The 22,286-nt window shown below is 40.2% G+C and overlaps 1 protein-coding gene across 3 annotated transcripts in view; it reads right to left on the bottom strand.

The window, feature by feature from the left end:
- SHF (Src homology 2 domain containing F) overlaps positions 1–22,286 on the bottom strand; it is a 324,986-nt gene that overhangs the window by 199,086 nt on the left and 103,614 nt on the right. The gene's annotated exons all lie outside the window — the stretch shown is intronic.

The following is a 22,286-nucleotide window of genomic DNA, read 5'->3' as shown; positions in this document are numbered from 1 at the left end:
TTGTGCAAAGTTTGGTAACGGGGGAATGATGTCGGGGTGTTTTTCAGGGGTTGAGCTTGGCCCCTTGGTTCCAGTGAAGGGAACTCTTAAGGCGTCAGCATACCAAGACATTCTGGACAATTTTGTGCTTCCAACTTTGTGGGAACAGTTTGGGGATGGCCCCTTCCTGTTCCAACATGACTGTGCACCAGTGCACAAAGCAAGGATCATAAAGATATAGATGAGCGAGTTTGGGGTAGAGGAACTTGACTGGCCTGTACAGAGTCCTGACCTCAACCCGTTTGAACACCTTTGGGATGAATTAGAGCGGAGACTGCGAGCCAGGCCTGCTCATCTGACATCAGTGCCTGACCTCACAAATTCGCTTCTGGAAGAATGGTCAAACATTCCCATAGACACACTCCTAAACCTTTTGGACAGTCTTCCCAGATGACTGGGATGCCATTAAAGTTAATTTGTGTGTAAAGGCAGGCAACCCAATACTTTTGGCAATATAATGTACATACACATACATATTAAAAAATCTAGTATATATATATATATATATATTTTTTTTTTTTTTATTAGACACACATACGCAAACATACAGTGTATATATACAAACACTGTATATACAAAGTGTTGCAAATCTTTAAAAATGGATATTAAAATTGACATCTTTTTATTAAATTCAACCAGAGAGACCTATTTTAAGCCCATGCAGCAGCTGCCAGCATTAATTGGGTGCCTTTCATATACCTTTATGTCCACTATGCAACATGACAGGATGTAACAGGAAAGCAAATCTATACAATCGTTTCTGGCCACTTATTAGAAATCCATATTCCACAATAAATCTGGCAATGGTCAAGATCTCCAACCAAAAAAAACAGTTTTTTCAAATGTATTATTTAATGTTTAATCAGAAAAATATATATATATTTTTTTTTTTTAATCTGAAAAAACACAACAGGAGGTAGCAGCATGCACGAGTATCTACTTAAAAAGGAAAAGAAAAAAAAAAGAAGAAATATCAGTACATAAAATGTCATTGGCACCTTCGGGAAATTATTCAAGTAAGCTTTCTGTCTTCTCCATCTGCTCCACTAAAGCCTATGACCTCCAATTTATAGATATAACAGAGGCAAGCAAGCAGGTTTCAACATGCTGCACTTATGAAACAAAAACAAGTATGAATCAAGGCATAGAATTCACTTAATGCAGCAGTGCTAAATTATTTACTTATAAAATGACTCTGTAGGCAGCCAGAATAAACAGGGCAGAAACTCTTAAGTCTACTGCTGTCAAGGTCAACACATTTTTATAGAACACAAATTGTTAAGTCCAGTTCTATCTATAGTAACTGTCTGGGATAATTTCAGGTTAGTGTTAATGCTAATGCGTTTTACTCAGTGCCATAGAATGACAGTCTCACAGAGTAATCTCAGCAATACAGAAAGCGATCATAATGGCACATTATGTTCAAATTTGTCAGCCACATCCAATCTTAAATCAACATCAACCCCTGGGTATGTGTGACATCATTGCTCATAGTGGGTCCATCAAGGCTCTGTCCTTGGGCCCCTTCTCTTCTCCATCTATACCTCCTCCCTTGGCCAACTCTTACACTCTCACGGCTTCAACTACTACCTCTATGCCGACGACACACAAATCTATCTCTCAACCCCCCACCTCACCCTCTTGGTCTCAGCCCGAATCACACACCTACTGAGCGACATATCAGACTGGATTTCGCTCCACTTCCTTAAATTGAACCTCTCCAAAACCGAGTTTCTTGTTTTCCCCCCAGCCCGGACACCACCCCCCATTGATTTCTCCGTCACATCCAACAATGCTACTATCAAACCCGCCCTGCAGGCCAGAGTACTGGGTGTCATTCTGGACTCCAACCTATCCTTCCAGCCCCAAGTCTAATCTTTAACAAACTCGTGCAGACTCCACCTCCGCAACATCGCCAAAATCCGCACGTTCCTAACCCCAGAAACCACTAAACAGCTCATCCACTCTCTCATCATATCACGACTCGACTACTGCAACTCCCTCCTCACTGGCCTGCCTCGCCGCTGGCTATCCCCGCTTCAGTCTATCCTGAATACGGCTGCCAGACTCATTCACCTTTCCAACCGCTCTGTCTCCGTCACCCCCCTCTGCCAATCCCTCCACTGGCTTCCGATTGCGCAACGGATCAAATTCAAAATCCTAACGCTGACGTACAAAGCTGTCCACCATACTGCCCCGAACTACATCACTGACCTAATATCCAAGTACCGCCCAGCACGCACACTCCGCTCCTCACAAGACCTCCTTCTCTCTAGTTCCCTGGTCGTCTCCTCCCATGCCCGCCTCCAGGACTTCTCCAGGGTGTCACCCATCCTCTGGAACTCCCTGCCCCAACCCATCAGATTATCACCTACTCTCCTCTCCTTTAGGCGCACCCTGAAAACCCATCTCTTCAGGGAAGCCTACCCCACCCCCTGCTAACTTGCCGACCTCCTCCACTCTTCCTACCACTCCATCCCCCACAGCTATCTCCTTCTGTGCCACCACCCCCTCCCTCCTAGATTGTAAGCTCGAAAGAGCAGGGCCCTCGAACCCCTCGTGTATCACATTGTATTGGTATTGTTCTGTCACATGTTCTGTCCCCCTTTGTAATGTACAGCGCTGAGCGAACTATTGGCGCTTTATAAATACTGTATAATAATAATAATAATAATAATAGTGCACTTATGTCATCATATGCAGTGCAATGACATCACTGCACAAAGTTTACAATCAGAATTCCCAGGTGATGTCATTTGTGTTAATTTATTACAAACAAAAATAGTATGCAAGAAAGGATTGGACACATATTTAAAGGATAGGTCTAGGTTACCTATGTTATTCAAACCCCTCCTAAACATTTTGTTTTCTATCCTACACAAAAGAGGCATTTCTTCAATACTCACCTTCACTCCACCTACTCCAGAAGTATTATAGTTTGCCAATTTCCTTTAAAAATAAACACACATCTATGGTTGCAATACTTATCCCTATTATCAGCACTGTCCCCTTTAGAAAGTCCACAGGGATGCCATTCTTTTGACCCAGAGACATTTCACCCACTTTTCTTGCCGTTATGTGGTGCCACTATCTACTGCTGGCAGCTACATCCTAAGTAGAAATACCATACCTGTCCCCAACAGCAGTGGCAGATTAGGAGCCTTGCTTTCTGTGGGGAAGCAGTGTTCTCTCTGCAGGGGTCTGACACGCCCCTGCTGAGTCACAGATAGAGCTCTACAACCAGAACACAGCATTACCTTTGTTGATTGAAGAGCTATTGGTCTGATTCTGCAGGGGTGTGTCAGACTTGTGCAGAAAGACCACTACTTCCCCAGAGAGCAGTCCCTGCAGCCCTACAGAGGAAGGGCTTTTCTACTTGGGCTGTGACTGTTTTCTAAAGAAAGTGAGCTATAATGGCAAATAGAAAATATGCAGGTTTTTTATGATTTCTTACTAAGGAAATCATAATTATTTTCTATATAAAATGCCAACGCACATGTATACCAGCAATTTGCAACTCAGTCATTTAGCAATTGTGTTAGAGCAGTGACAAGATTCCCAGCGACAATTGCTCTGCACTCGCTTTGCTTCTTAGCGGCAAATCACCAGCAACTACAGTGATGTCATTAGCTACAAATCACACTTAAAGTGGTAGTACACTCTTCTTTAATAGTTCTACCCATAGGTGAACTTATAATAAAGCTTACCTGTCGGTGAAATTAATATCTCCTAAACGTTCACCGTTTAGGAGATCTTAGCTCTTTTTGATAGCCGGCGCATGCGCTCTGAAGGAACGATATACCTGTGCCAGTCCTTCAGAACACTGTGCCGTGGCGCAGGAGTGACATCATTGCAGCTCAGCCAATCAGATGGCCAGAGCTCACGGACTTGGTAGGAAGACTGGGTGAAGATGGAAGATCTGCGGAGCCATGACTGTGCTCCGCTGGAGTACTTCATTTTAGGGTAAGTCCTTCATAATGTGCTTTTAAGCAATGCATACTAGCACATTATGTGTTTACCTTGCAGTGATTTTTTTTTCTTTTTTTTTGGTTGAGGTTTATTACTGCTTTAAATTGGTATTATAAATTCCAAACCAAAAGTGTATTATGTTGCAGCTTACCAATCATTCAATGTGGTGGCTAAATCAATTTTCTTTTCTTAGGTTTTTTTCCCTTCTGTCCTCTTGTTTAAAATGGCTCCTCTGCTTCTCCACCTGTAGATTGTGATAATGTATTTTCAAATGCTCAAACGTCATGATGTTGCGTGAGTTATAACGTCATCACGTGATCAGTGCAGTGGCCATTTTGAGAGGATGTGTACAAAATAGAGGAGCCATATAAACTGACACCATTTTTTACATGTGGGAATAGGTTGCATTTCAATTCTACTTTAATTTATTTTGCTGCTTCTATTTTTTTTTTTTTTTTGTTTGTTTGAGCACCACTGACAAAGTCCTGTTTGAGAGAAAGGGGTTAGATATTTTTGGGAACACTCTTTAATTCTGGTGAACACATAGTCTTCAATGGGGAGGGGTAGATGACTCTACTGATAGCACAGTCCAGAAAAAGAAAGCTGATAGAGTGGGAACAGTGTGCAGAGGGATGATTAATTGTTTTCCCCTGGAGGTCACTGGCCCTGATCTGTGATATCTCTATCGCAAGTGATTGTTTTAGATTCTATTTTGGATGGAGTGAAATCTGTGCATTAGGGGGTTGTATATGAGAGTCTTTCCCCTGGATACCATTGAATCTGTACATGACTGATATCTCACCTAAAATTAGTTGAGGGCACACGTCTTAAGTCCTCATTATAACCTCCATACTGTATACTGATGAGACTCTTTGAATATTGAGTTCAGTTGGCGAATTTATTTTTCCTGGAAAAACTACATAAAAGAGGTTATCCTTCGCCTTGGAAGGTTTTCCCAGGAACAGAAAATAGATATTTTCTTTTTTCTTCTAGAGTTTCTATACCCCTCCTTTTAAGTAAATAAGCATACTTAGTTTTCTATACATCATTTTATTAAAATTCTAATGAAGGTTACATTTTATTCCAGTGGCCATTGGTGTCCAGGTATAAGCACCCCAGTTCTTGAGTGCCAACTCACCAATATTAAAGCAATTTGCAGCTCAGTCATTTAGAAATTGGGTTTGAGCAGTGACAACTGCTCTGTGTTCACTTCTTAGCAACAAATTGCCAGCAACTACAGCGATTATGTCTCTAGCTACAAATCATACTTAGAGCAGTATTATAAACCTCAAACCAAAAATGTTATATATTGCAGCTTACCAATCATTCGGTGTGGTCCCTGAAACAGTTTTGTTTTTTTAGGGTTTTTTTTCCCCTCTGTGTTGACCTTTTGATCTGGCCAATAAAACACCTCCTGGAATTGAGTGCCTCCACTCTGGATGAAGGAACGCAGGGGCAACTTTGGACACAGCAGTAATGTCAGTCTGGGGGGATCGGATTGTTAGATGTACTAACAGATTTAAATACACCAACAAATTGAAGCAGAACTCCAGATAATACTATATAAGCAGTTGCAGCAAACATTTTTTTTTCATTCTGAGATAAAGGTTTTACATGAATAAATACAATTTGATCACTGTGAGCACCCCTGTCAATGTTAACTGGCTTGCCTCATTTCTGTAACTGATTCATTCTGCTGCACAGCTTCTTTATAAAAACAACAGACTTACTGGCTGGATCACCAGATGAAAATAGAAGGAAGAAAGCCCAAAAATGAAAATTAATTCAGCCATCACATCTAAGAAATGGTAAACTGCATTACAATATTTTTTTGCTTTTAGGCTTAATACTACTTTGATGGCATAAGAAACTTCTGGCTGTGATTAAATGCCACTAGAAAAAAAACTCATCTGATATGGTCGTAAGACTTGGAACATATTTTGTTTTGATGCACCTGGAATGTATTTAGCAGATTAAAAATTAAAGCTCAATTGTGCTTTAACAGGTACCCTTGTCACTAAATTTTTGAGCAAGTTTTGGCAAGCATCATTAAAGAACAGGTGACTGACTAATTCTTGCAGCTTACCAGGTGATCCGGGCAGCCTGTTATTTTTCAACTTTTTTTTTTAAATAGACCAAGCTATTCAGCAAAAGTGGCAGTTAGAGGGTTTATACTAGCCATTTAACACTCACAGGTATGCCTACAATGCTCAGCTTTTGTATATGTAAAACCTTTTTTCCTCACAAAAGGGAAAAAAAAAAGTGGCCTTTACTGCTTAAAAAGAGTTAGTTGGAGTTTGGCTTTGATTTGAGGTCAAGTCAATCTATGTTACATATATGCTAGTGCATCTAACACTACCCTCTCCCCAGACTGACAATGCTGCTGTCCAAAGATGCCCATGTCGCTCTTCCACTGGAGTGGACACTGCTCACTGAGAGCCTAAAGAAAACAAAAACCAAGGCAGCCACCATGTTTAGAGATTGGCAAGCTGCAATATATTATTATACAGGATAATATAGCGCCAACAGTTTGCTCAGCGCTTTACATTATAACGGGAGACAATACAGTTCAATACAAGAGGGATTTGAGGGCCCTGCTCCTTGGAGCTTACAATCTAGGAGGGAGGGGCTAGTGGTACAAAAGGTAGTTAACTGTGGGGAATGGACTGGTTGGAAGAGTAGAAGATTCCAGTATTAGCTGAGGGCACGATAAGCTTCCCTGAAGAGATAGGTTTTCAGAGATCTCCTAAAAGTGAGCAGAGTAGGCGATAGTCTGATAAATTGGGGTAGAGCATTCCAGAGGATGGGGGAAGCTCTGGAGACTTTTTTTGCTTCCCGGTTTAATATTGCTTTGACTGCAAATTATTACTGCTGTTATTATACAGGAGTTTTACAGTTTCCAAAAATTTGTACAGTGCTTTACAGAAGGAACAGTACAGTTTTAACACAATTTAAGGCAAGAAATTTAAGAGGCATGCAATCTAAATGATTCAGTCATTACTCATATGCCAAAAGGTCAATACAGCCAATCAACTTTACACAAAGCCTATTGGTCCGGTAAACAATAAATGTTCTCTACTACCCTGTCACTGTTGATGAAAGAACTGCCTGCAATACAAACATGGAACAAATCACAATTCTGCAACATCAGCATCTGCCATATCAGGAAGGACAAAAAAAAAATACACATCAAATGGTACATTAATTTTAAGTCATTCCATCTTTTTCAGATAAAAATACCATAATACTCTTTAATACCAATTACGTAACAAATATAAAAAAGTAACAAAAGCAAGCTGAATATTGAACTAAAGTTAGCTTGTACACTGGGAACAATAAAGCAAAAAAGCATGATTGCTCTTCCTTCTCTCTTACTCTCTACCCCCACCGCTCTGGCTCAAGTTTGTAATTTATTTATAGATCATCTTGTCATTGGAGTGCTGTGCCTCTGTGACCTACACCGAGACAATACACTACTGATGGAACGGATGTTTAGCCTACAAAAGCTACTGTTAATAATGCATTTGTCTGTCAGGAATGTAAACATGATTCCTTATCACCAAAGCTTTACACAAAATCAAGGCTTTTAACCCCAAAAAGGGGCATTTTATATGAATCAGGTGATAAAAAGGTTTCCATATTTAGGAAAGAAAAAAATGTGTAAAATATTTGGATACGTGGTGGATGGAGATAAGGGGCCCATACCCTAGTTTGATGCCCCTTATTATTGCTGTACCAAGAAAACACCCTCTTGAGGAACATGTCTTAGTAAGGCGCTACCATCTACCTCCACCACTGAAAGCCCAAAGCTTGACCTTTAATGGGCTCTAAATTTATAGCAAATCGCTGTATAGAGTACGGCGCGCCAGACACTGCCCTGCACATCAGATATTTAAAGCTTTCAGCAAGTTCAGCAGAAACATGTTACTTCATCTAAGCAGTGAAAGGATGTGTGTCCATTTGTGTTTTTCTTTTGCGCAGACTCCCAATACACTGGTGCTTGATTAAAAAGTACATTTTGCTACCAATGGCAAACAGATCCCATTTGTGAAATGAAAAAAACAAAAACAAAAGATTGGTTCCTCTTAGCAATGATATTCCTGCAGTGTGAAATAGGTAATGTACAGCAAAAAAATTGTTTTGGTATGTAGTCCTCTATTGGGGGGTTATGACAAATGGCCTTCCCCAAACAGGATATTGCACTAAACCTGTAGGTAAATAATTGAAACCAGAATCTTAGCGAAGTGAAAGAATAGGTTTGATAATATAGTTAGTAGTGCCTCCATCCATGGAAAATTCCCTTCCTCAGAAATTAATAAGTAATCCAATCAAAGTAGTTGAGAGCAGAGGAACTACTCCAGCCAGCATATAAAATTACCCCTAAAGAATGTATGTAGCCAAGTACTGGCCGTATCACTGTGCAGTTCAGGGACATTTATAGGAGGGACTAGGATTGAGCCTTTTCCCACCTCTAGTGCCCAGTACTGGGACAGCTATATCACTTCCTGTTAGAGTAGAGCCAATTCTGGGCAGAAAGGATTTTGTGACCTGTAGTCCTACATCCAATGCATGAGTATAGACTGAACTACACATACCAGAGAGTTGGCAAACAAAAAGGATCTTGGGAGAGAAGATATATTCGACTGCAAGTGGCAGGCTCGCTCTCTGGGTGCAGGATTCAGAGCTGGACTCAGGAAGACTGTTATACTCCTTAAGGGAAACTGCAGGTCTATGGCTGCAAGGTTTTGGGCAGCGGATCTGTACTGCTGGGATGCAGATTGCCACACTGGGATCACATCGGTTCTTCTCTGCACCAAGACAGCCACTGTCCAGCCCCACACAGCCATCGCAGTTTGCTGTGCTGACAGGCAGTTACTCTACATAACTCTGCAGACAGTCAAGAGCCTGAGAAAGAACCCTTTGTTCCTAGGAGGCTGTGCCATCAACAGCATTTATGAGCAGTCGGATGCCCAACCTATTTCTGTCATCATTCTAGAGACACTGCATGCAGACATCTTTCCACCTCTGTTACCAGGAGACCTTTGCTTTGAGAAGTACCATAGCTTTTCTGAACTTCATGATTTACCAGTACTCAGTATTTACATGTCTCACCATTGCTACCAAAACAGAGACAATACCACCATATTAGGAACTTCCAGAATCGTCGGACTCAAGCTGCAGTTTTTAATTAAAGGGACTTCTTTCTTTCTAAAGCTATATACATCCTGTATAATAACAAGGGCACCTACATATATTTATACAGGGTTATACATATATATATATATATATAGGACTTTCTGCATGCCCCTTGTAACGCCGGAGGGGCCAGTGGGATCTGAGGAGCCAACAAGCCTTCTCTTTCCCTCTTACTGCCGGAGTTGTATTTAGGTGGTTGACATTTACTGTACATAACTGTATAATCTGTTAAACATTGCTAATTCACTGTTGTACCAGTGTTTTTGCTTTCATGTTTTAAATTTGGGTTGTGCATACTAATCCCATTATCCCCTTGGTCTACTCTTTAGCACATGCTAACTTAGAGGTGTTACTAAAGAACTGTCTTGCATTATTGTCCTCTATTGCTGAAATATGTCTGAACCCAGAGTGTAGAAAGGCTTGCTGGGTCAGGGCAACCACTGGGAACAAGCATCAGTGAGCGGCCCCTGCGGGGGTAGCACTACATATAGATGCAAACCAGTATAGAAATAATATGAGCTTTATATAAGATTAATAGAACAAAAATATTCAATCTGCAAACGGGTATTATTAGCAAATATATACATACATACACACACACACACACACACACAGTTAAGTCCATATATATTTGGACAGAGGCACAATTTCGGGGGGTTTTCTCCCAGGTATTTACCAAAACGTATACAAGCTATAGTTCTATAATGGACATGGGATGAAAGTACACAGGTTTAATTTGAGGGTATATACATCCAAATTGGAGGAAGTGTTTAGGAATTACAGCTCTTAAGATTAGCCATCCCCCCTTTTTCAAGGGACCAAAAGTACAGTTGTGCTCAAAAGTTTGCATACCATGACAGAAATTGTGAAATGTTAGCATTGATATTGAAAATATCACTGGTCATGCCAAAAAATGCTCTTTTATTGAAGGATGATGATCATATGAAGCCATCTATTATCAAATAGTTGTTTGGCTCCTTTTTAAATCAGAATAACAGAAATCACCCAAATTGGCAAAGGGCCCAACAAGAGACCAGATGGAATTGTGCACAAATACTCAGGTATACATAATTAAAGATACTGCCTGATGAATGTTGTAGCAAAGTGCAGTTGAAGGAACCCTGTGGATGATCACCATTTGTCTTGGTATCAGGAGAGCTGAAGCTAAGATCAACGATTATGGGGAGATCCTCCAATTGCTGCCTAGCCAGCCTGGAAAGCAGTTTATCCTCACCAAAAAAAAACTGTGCTGTGGCACTGGAACTCAAGGTCATTCTATCTACTCTGCATCTTAGTCCCGAATAGCTTCTAATCTGTCACATAACTGGATCTCTAACTACCAGTGGCCATCTGATACCCAACATGGCTCTAGCCTAGGCTGGCTAAAACTAGCTATAAACCCCCAGACCAGAAAAGATAGGGTTAACTAAAAAAACCATGAGCTGCATATAAACTGTCAATAAACACGTTCACCTGCTAATAAATTAGAAGATGACCACTACACACATACAGTAGCACAAACCTAGCTATCTGGCACTTTGCGTATGAGATAATAGGACAGGGATAAGTCTGTCACAAGGATTCAGATACATACTCAAGAAGCTATGGGCAGCTGCAGTTAAAATATTAGAACATAGAAATACTTGCCGAACATTCTTTGCTTCTGGTCTGGGTGAAATACAACAGCAGCTCCTGTGTGTATAAGGTCATGTGGCTCATTTCTTTCTCTAGTAACTGGAAACTCCCTTTTATAAAATATAACAGTCTCCAACTGAGGGTTCTGACCCAGCTATCAGGGACAGGAAGTATAGGTCTATAGCTAGTTAATTCTGTGGCAATTAATAAGCAAAATCTATTTACAAATATACACAGTAGAGGCAGCAGATCACTACAGGTATTCCACTTCATATCTCCAACATGTAGTTTAATGCTGCATGATGTTTTTGCTGAGGAAACATACTATATCTCATTTTGGAATGAACAGCACAATGGACATTTTGTGCCCTGCTGTCACTGTCAGCTGTCCAGGCAGACTAGCAGTCAGTGTAGATGTCCGGTGATCGCATAGCTTTGTTTAAATGTATAAACAAATAAAAATGTTATTTACTAATATCATAAAAAGTCTGATAAATATTTCTATTAAAACACTGTACCAAATAAAAGCTTTATTATGTCCTTTTGAAAAGTAAACTTAGGCTAAATAATCAAAGACCTTTTGCCAAGTTAACCAATGCATACTAATACTATAAAAATTAAGGTCTGGGAATCTAGACCTCGATGAATCCTGGTCACAAAAGGGTTAAATATTATAGTTATGTAAATCTATATGCCAGACTTACATGACAGAACTATATGTGCATTACAATATTTATGCATTATCTTTATAAGTAGAAGGACATCCTGTGGTCAATCCAGAATTACTGTAGAAGAAAAGATGCTAAATCATGGTACTTCAAGCAACGTTTTTTTTTTTTTTTTTTAAGAGAAGCCCAGGGAATACTTAATTGTTCCATATAAAAAACAAATTACACAGAGAAAAACTAACATTGAAATGAAGAGAGAAAATATTATCTAAAAATCGTAAAAGTATAAAAAAGTAGTGGAAACTATTCTACATGGCAAAACATTCAATCCAGATGGGAAAGCCATGAAAAAAGTGCCAAGGAAAAGACATATGAAGTCAAAGAAAGCATCCTGCATTCACAACCCCTTAAAAACAAGAGCATATGAAGAATCAAAAGGACAAATCTTTGCTCAGAACAAGTTCAGAGACAACACTACAGCACTTGGTAAATTGCAATTAAACTAAATGCAGACATAGTTTTTCTAATGGGTGAACTCATTGGGCACTTCTGGAACCATATAGGAAAGATTAGGAGAAGAGTAATCCACATACTGAGCGCAACAAATATAGGTGTAGGGTACAGACTTAATAAAAAAAAAATGTAGCAAATATGTGACTTGGGTCATTTGGTAGCTTCTCCTTCATGTCTATTGGTGTATTCCTGAAAATGGTTGCCCTTAGATCTGGATCCTGTTAAGGTTTCCCTGTGAAAACAGCAGTGAGAACCCCATGTGATGTCATTGACCAAATATTCCAGGGTTAGGGTCTTTTATAAGCATTTATGGGGACCCCCTGCCTTTTTTTTTTTTTATTGGTGTCTGACCCTTTCTTCTAAACCACACCAGGCCACATGCTCTCAATCTTGGGAGGGCACCTTGGAAGGGGGCGTGAAAAAGGTACCTTGTCCCCATGTTCATAGGAACAAAAGTCCTGATCCTAACATCCTATTCGCAAAAGGTTGTGTTGCCTGCATGGATAAGGGGGCTCCCAGATATCCCTACTCTCCCCTGGGTGAATAAGTATGAAACCCCTTAAAAATGTAAATAGTAAAAAAAAGTCACACTATGTAATCCAATTTCAATCATGTTGTCCAGCGAGGTAAATCCACATCAAATCACACTGAACATCACCCAATGATGCTGGCCAGCCAGCATGATTATGTTCACCTGCCACCACTCCGGTCACAAGCGACAGGCCCCCTGCACTGCTGGAATGTGAACAGCATCAGGGAACTGGAGTGATACTATTGCCCATTCATGAAACCATATTTGCTCGATAACCCCACATTCCCATCAGCTTGTTTACAATTTCAAACAGAAGCCAGTGAGATCTCATTTAGAGGCAGTAGTGATACTACCACTAAAAGACCAACGTTTGGCTACATCAGCTGGAGGTTCGGTCAGATTATGCTGTATGGGCAAAACCCATTAAAACAGCAAACTCAAAAGTGATCTGAAGGACAACCTTGAGTTCACTTCTGGCACAAGCAAAGCAGGTACTTTACTTATTGGGCATATAACATTACAGGACACCAGGAATGCTCTACCCATAAACCCACATTTGACAGAGTTCCCTCTAGAGTCACAAGTTCCATAACATGCACTGGTGAGGAGCTTTAAATCATTTACATGCAACATGGAATGGAAACCTGCATAATTAGACTAACTGTGAAATACACCAGTGGTTCTGGATGTAGTGTTCGCCAAGCGGCATGGCTTTACCTATGGATGTAAATAACAAAACCCGTTTTTTTTTTTTTTTTAAAGTATACTGTACTTTAGGCAAATACTATCATATGGTTGCAATGAATAAAGCATTTAATTTGTATCAATTTATTCTGATGTTCTCTTAAATAGCATTCTTCCTAATTTCTTTCTAGAAATTGTTAAAACAATATTACTGTACAGTAATACATGAAGAGAGTATCCAGTGTGAAAGAAATGGTATACATTTAAGAAGATTTACAATGATCTCCCCTGAGCCATTATATTATGTAGAGAGGTCACAGGTTGAGAGAGATGCTCCTTTAATCTGACAGTGAAGGCAGCCTGTAAGAGATAGATAAGAAAACACTGATCCCGCTTTAACCCTGGCAAGGTTAAACATGGGCAAACTCTACCAGAGGCTCAAAAATAGACATAGAATATATGAGATGCAACCATCTTATGGAACGATCTTTGATGTAATATATACAGTGCATTCATAAAAGTATTCAGACCCCCTCCACTTTGCAAATTAATGAAAAAGGAAACATTGAAACATCACATTGGCATAAGTAGTCAAAGTTTTTTTTTTTGTTGTTGTTTTTTTGTTTAAGGAAAAATGTTTAACATACAAATCTATAGCTTTTTTTTTTTACAAACTCCAGACAGGTATTCATGTGAGGAGAGGCTTCAGTCTAGCCACTATGCCATAAAAACCAGATCAGTGGAGGGCTGCAGAGATGGTTGTCCTTCTGGAACTTTGTCCCATCTCCACACAGGATCTCTGGAGCTCAGCCAAAGAAACCATCATATTCTTGGTCACCTCTCTCAACAAGGCCCTTCTCCCCCGATAGCTCATTCTGGCTGGGCAACTAGCTCCTGGAAGAGTCCTGGTTGTGCCAAGCTTCTTCCATTTAAGAATTCTGGCAGTCACTGTGCTCTTGGGAACCTTCAGTGCAGCAGCAAGTTTATCTAGCCTTCCACAGATCTGTGACTTGCTAAAATCCTGTCTCTGAGCTCTGTAGAAGCCTTTGACCTCATGGCTTTTGTTCTGATACAGTATGCATTGTCAGCTGTGAGGTCTTTTATAGAAAGGTGTGTACCTTTCCAAATCATGTCCAATCAATTTATTTTTACCACAGATGGACTCCAATCAAGGATGTAGAAACATATGTGTAATGATCAAGAAAATGGAAGGCACCTGAGCTAAATTTCAAGTGTTGTTGCAAAGGGTCTGAATACTTCTACCAATGTGATGTTTAAATTTTCCCGGTTTCATAAATTTGCAAACATTTTTAAAATTCTGTTTTCACTTTGTCATTAATTAACTTTTTCTTGTTAATCTACAGTCATGTAAACAACTATCAGGCAGTAACATAACAAAATTGAAAAAAGTGAAGGGGGTCTGCAATTGTTATGAAATTATATATATATATATATATATATATATATATACATACATACATACACACACACACACATATACACATATACATACATACATACATACATACACACACACACAGTGGGGCAAAAAAGTATTTAGTCAGCCACCAATTGTGCAAGTTCTCCCACTTAAAAAGATGAGAGAGGCCTGTAATTGGCATCATAGGTAGACCTCAACTATGAGAGACAAAATGAGAAAAAAAAATCCAGACACATCGGCTGATTTGGAAAGAATTTATTTGCAAATTATGGTGGAAAATAAGTATTTGGTCACCTACAAACAAGCAAGATTTCTGGCTCTCACAGACCTGTACCTTCTTCTTTAAGATGCTCCTCTGTCCTGCACTATTACCTGTATCAATGGCACCTGTTTGAAATTGTTATCAGTATAAAAGACACCTGTCGTCCACAACCTCAAACAGTCACACTCCAAACTCCACTATGGTGAAGACCAAAGAGCTGTCGAAGGACACCAGAAACAAAATTGTAGACCTGCACCAGGCTGGGAAGACTGAATCTGCAATAGGCAAGCAGCTTGGTGTGAACAAATCAACTGTGGGAGCAATAATTAGAAAATGGAAGACATACAAGACCACTGATAATCTCCCTCAATCTGGGGCTCCACGCAAGATCTCACCCCGTGGGGTCAAAATGATCGCAAGAACGGTGAGCAAAAATCCCAGGACCACATGGGGGGGACCTAGTGAATGACCTGCAGAGAGCTGGGACCAACGTAACAAAGGCTACCATCAGTAACACACTACACCGCCAGTGACTCAGATCCTGCAGTGCCAGACGTGTCCTCCTGCTTAAGCCAGTACATGTCCAGGCCAATCTGAAGTTTGCTAGAGAGCATTTGGATGATTCAGAAGAGGATTGGGAGAATGTCATATGGTCAGATGAAACCAAAACAGAACGCTTTGGTAGAAACACAACTCGTTGTGTTTGGAGGAGAGAGAATGCTGAGTTGCATCCAAAGAACACCATACCTAATGTGAAGCATAGGGGTGGCAACATCATGCTTTGGGGCCGTTTCTCCGCAAAGGGACCAGGAAGACTGATCCATGTACAGGACAGAATGAATGGGGCCATGTATCGTGAGATTTTGAGTGCAAATCTCCTTCCATCAGCAAGGGCATTGAAGATGAAACGTGGCTGGGTCTCCAACATGACAATGATCCCAAACATACCGCCCGGGCAATGAAGGAGTGGCTTCGTAAGAAGCATTTCAAGGTCCTGGAGTGGCCTAGCCAGTCTCCAGATCTCAACCCCATAGAAAACCTTTGGAGGGAGTTGAAAGTCCGTGTTGCCCAGCAACAGCCCCAAAACATCACTGCTCTAGAGGAGATCTGCATGGAGGAATGGGCCAACATACCAGCAATAGTGTGTGCCAACCTTGTGAAGGCTTACAGGAAACGTTTGACCTCTGTCATTGCCAACAAAGGATATATAACAAAGTATTGAGATGAACTTTTGATATTGACCAAATACTTATTTTCCACCATAATTTGCAAATAAATTCTTTCCAAATCAGCCAATGTGATTGTCTGGATTTTTTTTTCTCATTTTGTCTCTCATAGTTGAGGTCTACCTATGATGCCAGTTATAGGCCTCTCTAATCTTTTTAAGTGGGAGAACTTGCACAATTGGTGGCTGACTAAATACTTTTTGCCTGTGTGTGTGCACGTATATATATATATATATATATATATATATATATATATATATATATATATATACATATATATATATATATACACACACACATACACATACATATATATATATATATATATATATATATATATATATATATACATACATACATACATACACACACATACACACACACACCTACACATACGCACACAGTTAGGTCCTTATATATTTGGACACAGGCACAATTTTAGTTTTTTTTCCAGGTATTTACCAAAACGTATACAAGCTATAGTTCTATAATGGACATGGGCTGAAAGTACATACTCAGGTTTAAATTTGAGCGTATGTACATAGGAGGAAGGGTTTAGGAATTACAGCTCTTAAGAGTAGCCATCTACCCTTTTTCAAGGGACCAAAAGTACAGGTGAAACTCGAAAAATTAGAGTATCGTACAAAAGTTAATTTCAGTAATGCAACGTAAAAGGTGAAACGAATATATGAGATAGACTCATTACATGCAAAACAAGATAGTTCAAGCTGTGATTTGTCATAATTGTGATGATTATGGCTTACAGCTCATGAAAACCCCAAATCCACAATCTCAGAAAATTAGAGTATTGTGAAAAGGTGCAATATTCTAGGCTCAAAGTGTCCCACTCTAATCAGCTAATTAAGCCATAACACCTGCAAAGGGTTCCTGAGCCTTTAAATGGTCTCTCAGTCTGGTTCAGTAGGAATCACAATCATAGGAAAGAATGCTGACCTGACAGTTGTACAGAGAACCATCATTGACACCCTCCATAAGGAGGGAAAGCCTCAAAAGGTAATTGCAAAAGAAGTTGGATGTTCCCAAAGTGCTGTATCAAAGCACATTAATAGAAAGTTATGTGGAAGGGAAAAGTGTGGAAGAAAAAGGTGCACAAGCAGCAGGGATGACCGCAGCCTGGAGAGGATTGTCAGGAAAAGGCCATTAAAAAGTGTTGGGGACTTTCACAAGGAGTGGACTAAGGCTGGAGTCTGTGCATCAAGAGCCACCACACACAGACGGATCCTGGACATGGGCTTCAAATGTCATTTTCCTCTTGTCAAGCTCCTGAACAACAAAACGTCAAAAGCGTCTTACCTGGGCTAAAGAAAAACAGACCTGGTCTGTTGCTCAGTGGTCCAAAGTCCTCTTTTCTGATGAGAGCAACTTTTTCATCTCATTTGGAAACCAAGGACCCAGAGTATGGAGGAAGAATGGAGAGGCACACACTGCAAATGCTTGAAGTCCAGTGTGAAGTTTCCACAGTCTGTGTTGATTTGGGGAGCCATTCCATCTGCTGGTGTTGGTCCACTGTGCTTCATTAAGTCCAGGGTCAACAAAGCCGTCTACCAGGAGATTTTGGAGCACTTCATGCTTCCTTCCACAGGTGAGCTTTATGGGGATGCGGACTTCATTTTCCAGCAGGACTTGGCACCTGCCCACACTGCCAAAAGCACCAAAACCTGGTTCAATGACCAGCAATGGCCAGCAAACTCGCCTGACCTGAACCCCATAGAGAATCTATGGGTCATTGCCAAGAGAAAGATGAGAGACACGAGACCAAACAATGCAGAAGAGCTGAAGGCCGCTATTGAAGCATCCTGGTCTTCCATAACACCTCAGCACTGCCACAAGCTGATAGCTTCCATGCCAAGATGCATTGAGGTAGTAATTGCTGCAAAAGGGGCCCAAACCAAGTACTGGAGTACATATGCATGCTTATACTTTTCAGAGGTCCGATAATGTGCTATGTGCAATCCTTGATAGAAAAAAAGATTGCGCCGCGCTCCTATATATTTATATATACAGCTTAAGCTTCTAAAGTGTATCAAATAACAATATTACCAAATATGAACTGTGACTATACCGCTAAATGCATATGAAATAATACATATAGATAGCATGCATGGTAAATAATCCTAAAGCAATAGTGCCTTAATGGGTGCCACGGTATAAACCTATGTTGCACCTATATATAACGGTGTATACTCTATACTAATAGTGCAAAAGCATATGTGCACGTGCTAAACAAATATATATACAGTCTTTAAAATAAATGTGCAGGTGGATATTCTGTTCCTTTTCTCCGAGTGCTAGATGGTCTCCTTATATGCTCACCTCTATATTTGCCTGAATGAATCCAGGCAAATACGCTTTTTATCCTTCCAGGATAGATGAAATGGGATGATGCCTTTGCTCTAGCCGTCCTATGAGGTGGACATGCATATGGATGGATCCTCCTGTTATCTCCTTTATCTCCCTGTGTATCTATGAGTACACTGAATAGCTCTCTTGGGATCTCCCAATTCCCCTCCTGGGGTTGTTTCCTCGTTCACTCCTCCTTATATCAGCTCATGGGATGTTTGGTCAAAAAGAGGAAAAAGCAGACCATAGTGTCTTATCCTTATACACAAAATGGATTTATTTCTGCCAATAACAGGTATAACTTGATGGTATGCAGCTCATATATGATCCAGACAGGCATAGATGGCAATCAGCAGGTAAAAAGTAGGTAAAAAGAAACCTCTCTGCAGCTGCCCCTGCAGTGCTGTCTGCCTGTGCTTGTGCTCGGATCTGCTCGCTTCTCCAGTGCAATGTCGTGACGTCAGAGCCCCTCCCCTACGCGTTGCGTCACAGGGTCATGTGACTTCATCAGGGGGAATTTGATTGGATCCAATCAAATTCTCCCTGATGAAGTCACATGACCCTGTGACGCAACGCGTAGGGGAGGGGCTCTGACGTCACGACATTGCACTGGAGAAGCGAGCAGATCCGAGCACAAGCACAGGCAGACAGCACTGCAGGGGCAGCTGCAGAGAGGTTTCTTTTTACCTACTTTTTACCTGCTGATTGCCATCTATGCCTGTCTGGATCATATATGAGCTGCATACCATCAAGTTATACCTGTTATTGGCAGAAATAAATCCATTTTGTGTATAAGGATAAGACACTATGGTCTGCTTTTTCCTCTTTTTGACCAAACATCCCATGAGCTGATATAAGGAGGAGTGAACGAGGAAACAACCCCAGGAGGGGAATTGGGAGATCCCAAGAGAGCTATTCAGTGTACTCATAGATACACAGGGAGATAAAGGAGATAACAGGAGGATCCATCCATATGCATGTCCACCTCATAGGACGGCTAGAGCAAAGGCATCATCCCATTTCATCTATCCTGGAAGGATAAAAAGCGTATTTGCCTGGATTCATTCAGGCAAATATAGAGGTGAGCATATAAGGAGACCATCTAGCACTCGGAGAAAAGGAACAGAATATCCACCTGCACATTTATTTTAAAGACTGTATATATATTTGTTTAGCACGTGCACATATGCTTTTGCACTATTAGTATAGAGTATACACAGTTATATATAGGTGCAACATAGGTTTATACCGTGGCACCCATTAAGGCACTATTGCTTTAGGATTATTTACCATGCATGCTATCTATATGTATTATTTCATATGCATTTAGCGGTATAGTCACAGTTCATATTTGGTAATATTGTTATTTGATACACTTTAGAAGCTTAAGCTGTATATATAAATATATAGGAGCGCGGCGCAATCTTTTTTCTATCATTTATACACACTAGCTAAGTGAGTCAGTGCAAGTGCCAGCGCACCTCATACACTTGTAGAACACATTGAACACCTCGATTCATAATAGCTCACAAGTATTCACCATAATTATGTGCAATCCTTGTTTTATTGATTGCATGTAATATTCTAAATTTTCTGAGATTGTGGATTTGGGGTTTTCATGAGCTGCAAGCCATAATCATCACAATTATGACAAATCACGGCTTGAACCATCTTGCTTTGCATGTAATGAGTCTATCTCATATATTAGTTTCACCTTTTAAGTTGCATTACTGAAATAAATGAACTTTTGCACGATATTCTAATTTTGAGTTTCACCTGTACAGCTGTGCTCAAAAGTTTGCATACCCTGGCAGAAATTGTGAAATGTTGGCATTGATATGACTGATCATCATCCTTCAATAAAAGAGCATTTTTTGGCATGATCATAGGAAGCCATTTATTATCAAATAGTTGTTTGGCTCCTTTTTAAAATCAGAACAACAGAAATCACCCAAATGGCCATGATCAAAAGTTTACATACTCTGAAATGTTTGGCCTTGGTACAGACACACAAGGTGACACACACAGGTTAAAAATGTCAATTAGAGGACCTAACTGTATATATACACACACTCTACATACAGTACAAACAAAAGCATACATATACACATGCACCTGCCACTCCTGACAGAGAAAATACAACCAAATTGTACTCTATGTGGACATTTGCGGCCATGTACATTAGGCCTGAAAGGGCATTTAGCCAGGACGACTTTTTTTGTTGTTTGAGCAATTAGGGAGACTAAAGTTGAGCTATACAGAAGTACAGCTAAAGCTTGTTTGACTGTACTTCTGTGGAACACAGGAATGCTCTTGTTTCTGCACTCCTGTGACCCAAGCTGAAGCCCGCTGTCAGTTGACATCGCAGAGCCAGTCCAGTCTGTGGAAAGATCCCAAGAACATGGTCTGGATCCACCCAGCTTTCATGGGCATTGCCCAGATATGGTATGTACATAGTTACATTGGTCCATAATTATGTATAAAATATCTATACCTGGAATTCTGTTTTTTTAATCATACACATGGCAAATGTGGATGGATTCCTCAGATCTTTCTAAATATGCCCGTGTGTCAATTCTTTATTATGTTTCAAAACATTGTTTAAAATATAAATCAACAACCATAAAAATGATCTCCTATGTATCGGCTTGCTGTTTCCTTTCATTTGTCTATTATAAACATGCCTAAATATGAAAGCTTTTCTTTTCTACAGTTATTGGTCAAATACCAGCATTTGTGGAATTGTTTCTATAGACCCCTATATTGTTCTATGTGGTATGGGTGAAACCAAAACATGTTACTTGTTTCAAATACCAGCCATGCTGCATTTTTAATACAAAAAGTATGTGCTGTTTCAGAGACACCCTCACCACATGCACTGTCTGTGGAGATCAGGGATCTGTGTGATTCCCCTGGGACTTGAGAGAGAAGAATAATCCGATATTTCCTGTTAATAGAATATGTGCATGTAAATTGCTGACAATCATGATCTCAAGCATTCCGCATTTCTGTGAATTTGGCAGAGTCATTTCTGACCTTCTACTTCTTGAGACGTATTTATTTAAACGTGTGTCTTTAAAACTACTGGTATTGCCGGGAATATAAATAAAGCACCTTTAAAGTGAAACCACAGCAGAAACGATAGCTTTGTATGCTAAATGTTTTCCCTTAAAAGGGAAGTATGTTTGTTTTTTTTAAATCCTATTTACCTAAGTTGGTGCAGCATCGGTCCTCCGTTAGCTCTAAGACTGAGAACTCAGCGATCAAGGATGGCTGAATGCTCCGTTCTCAGTTCTCCATGAGCAGAGAGATGGTGACTGTCGGTCACTTCTGTCTGCTCTGCACCCCCCTTTCCCCAGCATTCCCTGTAGTGCAAGTTGGATATCTATTTATGCAGTGCAATCTAATTTTTTATATTTTACATAAAATAGGGTAATTTATCGCTTTTTTGTGCCCTAAAATTAGCTTAATTGTATTTTTTACAGTAATTTTGCGATATCATCACGCAACATAAAAAATTGGAACTACCACTATTTTATTCTCTAGGGTGTCTGCTTTCAGACACCCTAGAGTCAGCGAAAGGGATAAAGGATAAGCCCAACACTCCCCTTTCCAGAGGAGCAGCCAATCGGTGCTTATTACACTGCAAGGTCTCTCCCTTCCCTTCTAGTCCCCAGGTGAGGTGCTGGAGACAGGCAGGGAGGGGAGGAGGAGATAAACAGCGCAATGTTAAAATTATTACATGTTTAAGTCGCCTTAA

The sequence above is a fragment of the Staurois parvus genome, unplaced genomic scaffold, assembly GCF_062004578.1.
Source record: "Staurois parvus isolate SC_StPar_1 unplaced genomic scaffold, SC_StPar_1.0 ptg000682l, whole genome shotgun sequence".
In the NCBI taxonomy this organism is placed as follows: domain Eukaryota; kingdom Metazoa; phylum Chordata; class Amphibia; order Anura; family Ranidae; genus Staurois; species Staurois parvus.
This window is presented reverse-complemented; position numbering and strand designations above follow the sequence as displayed.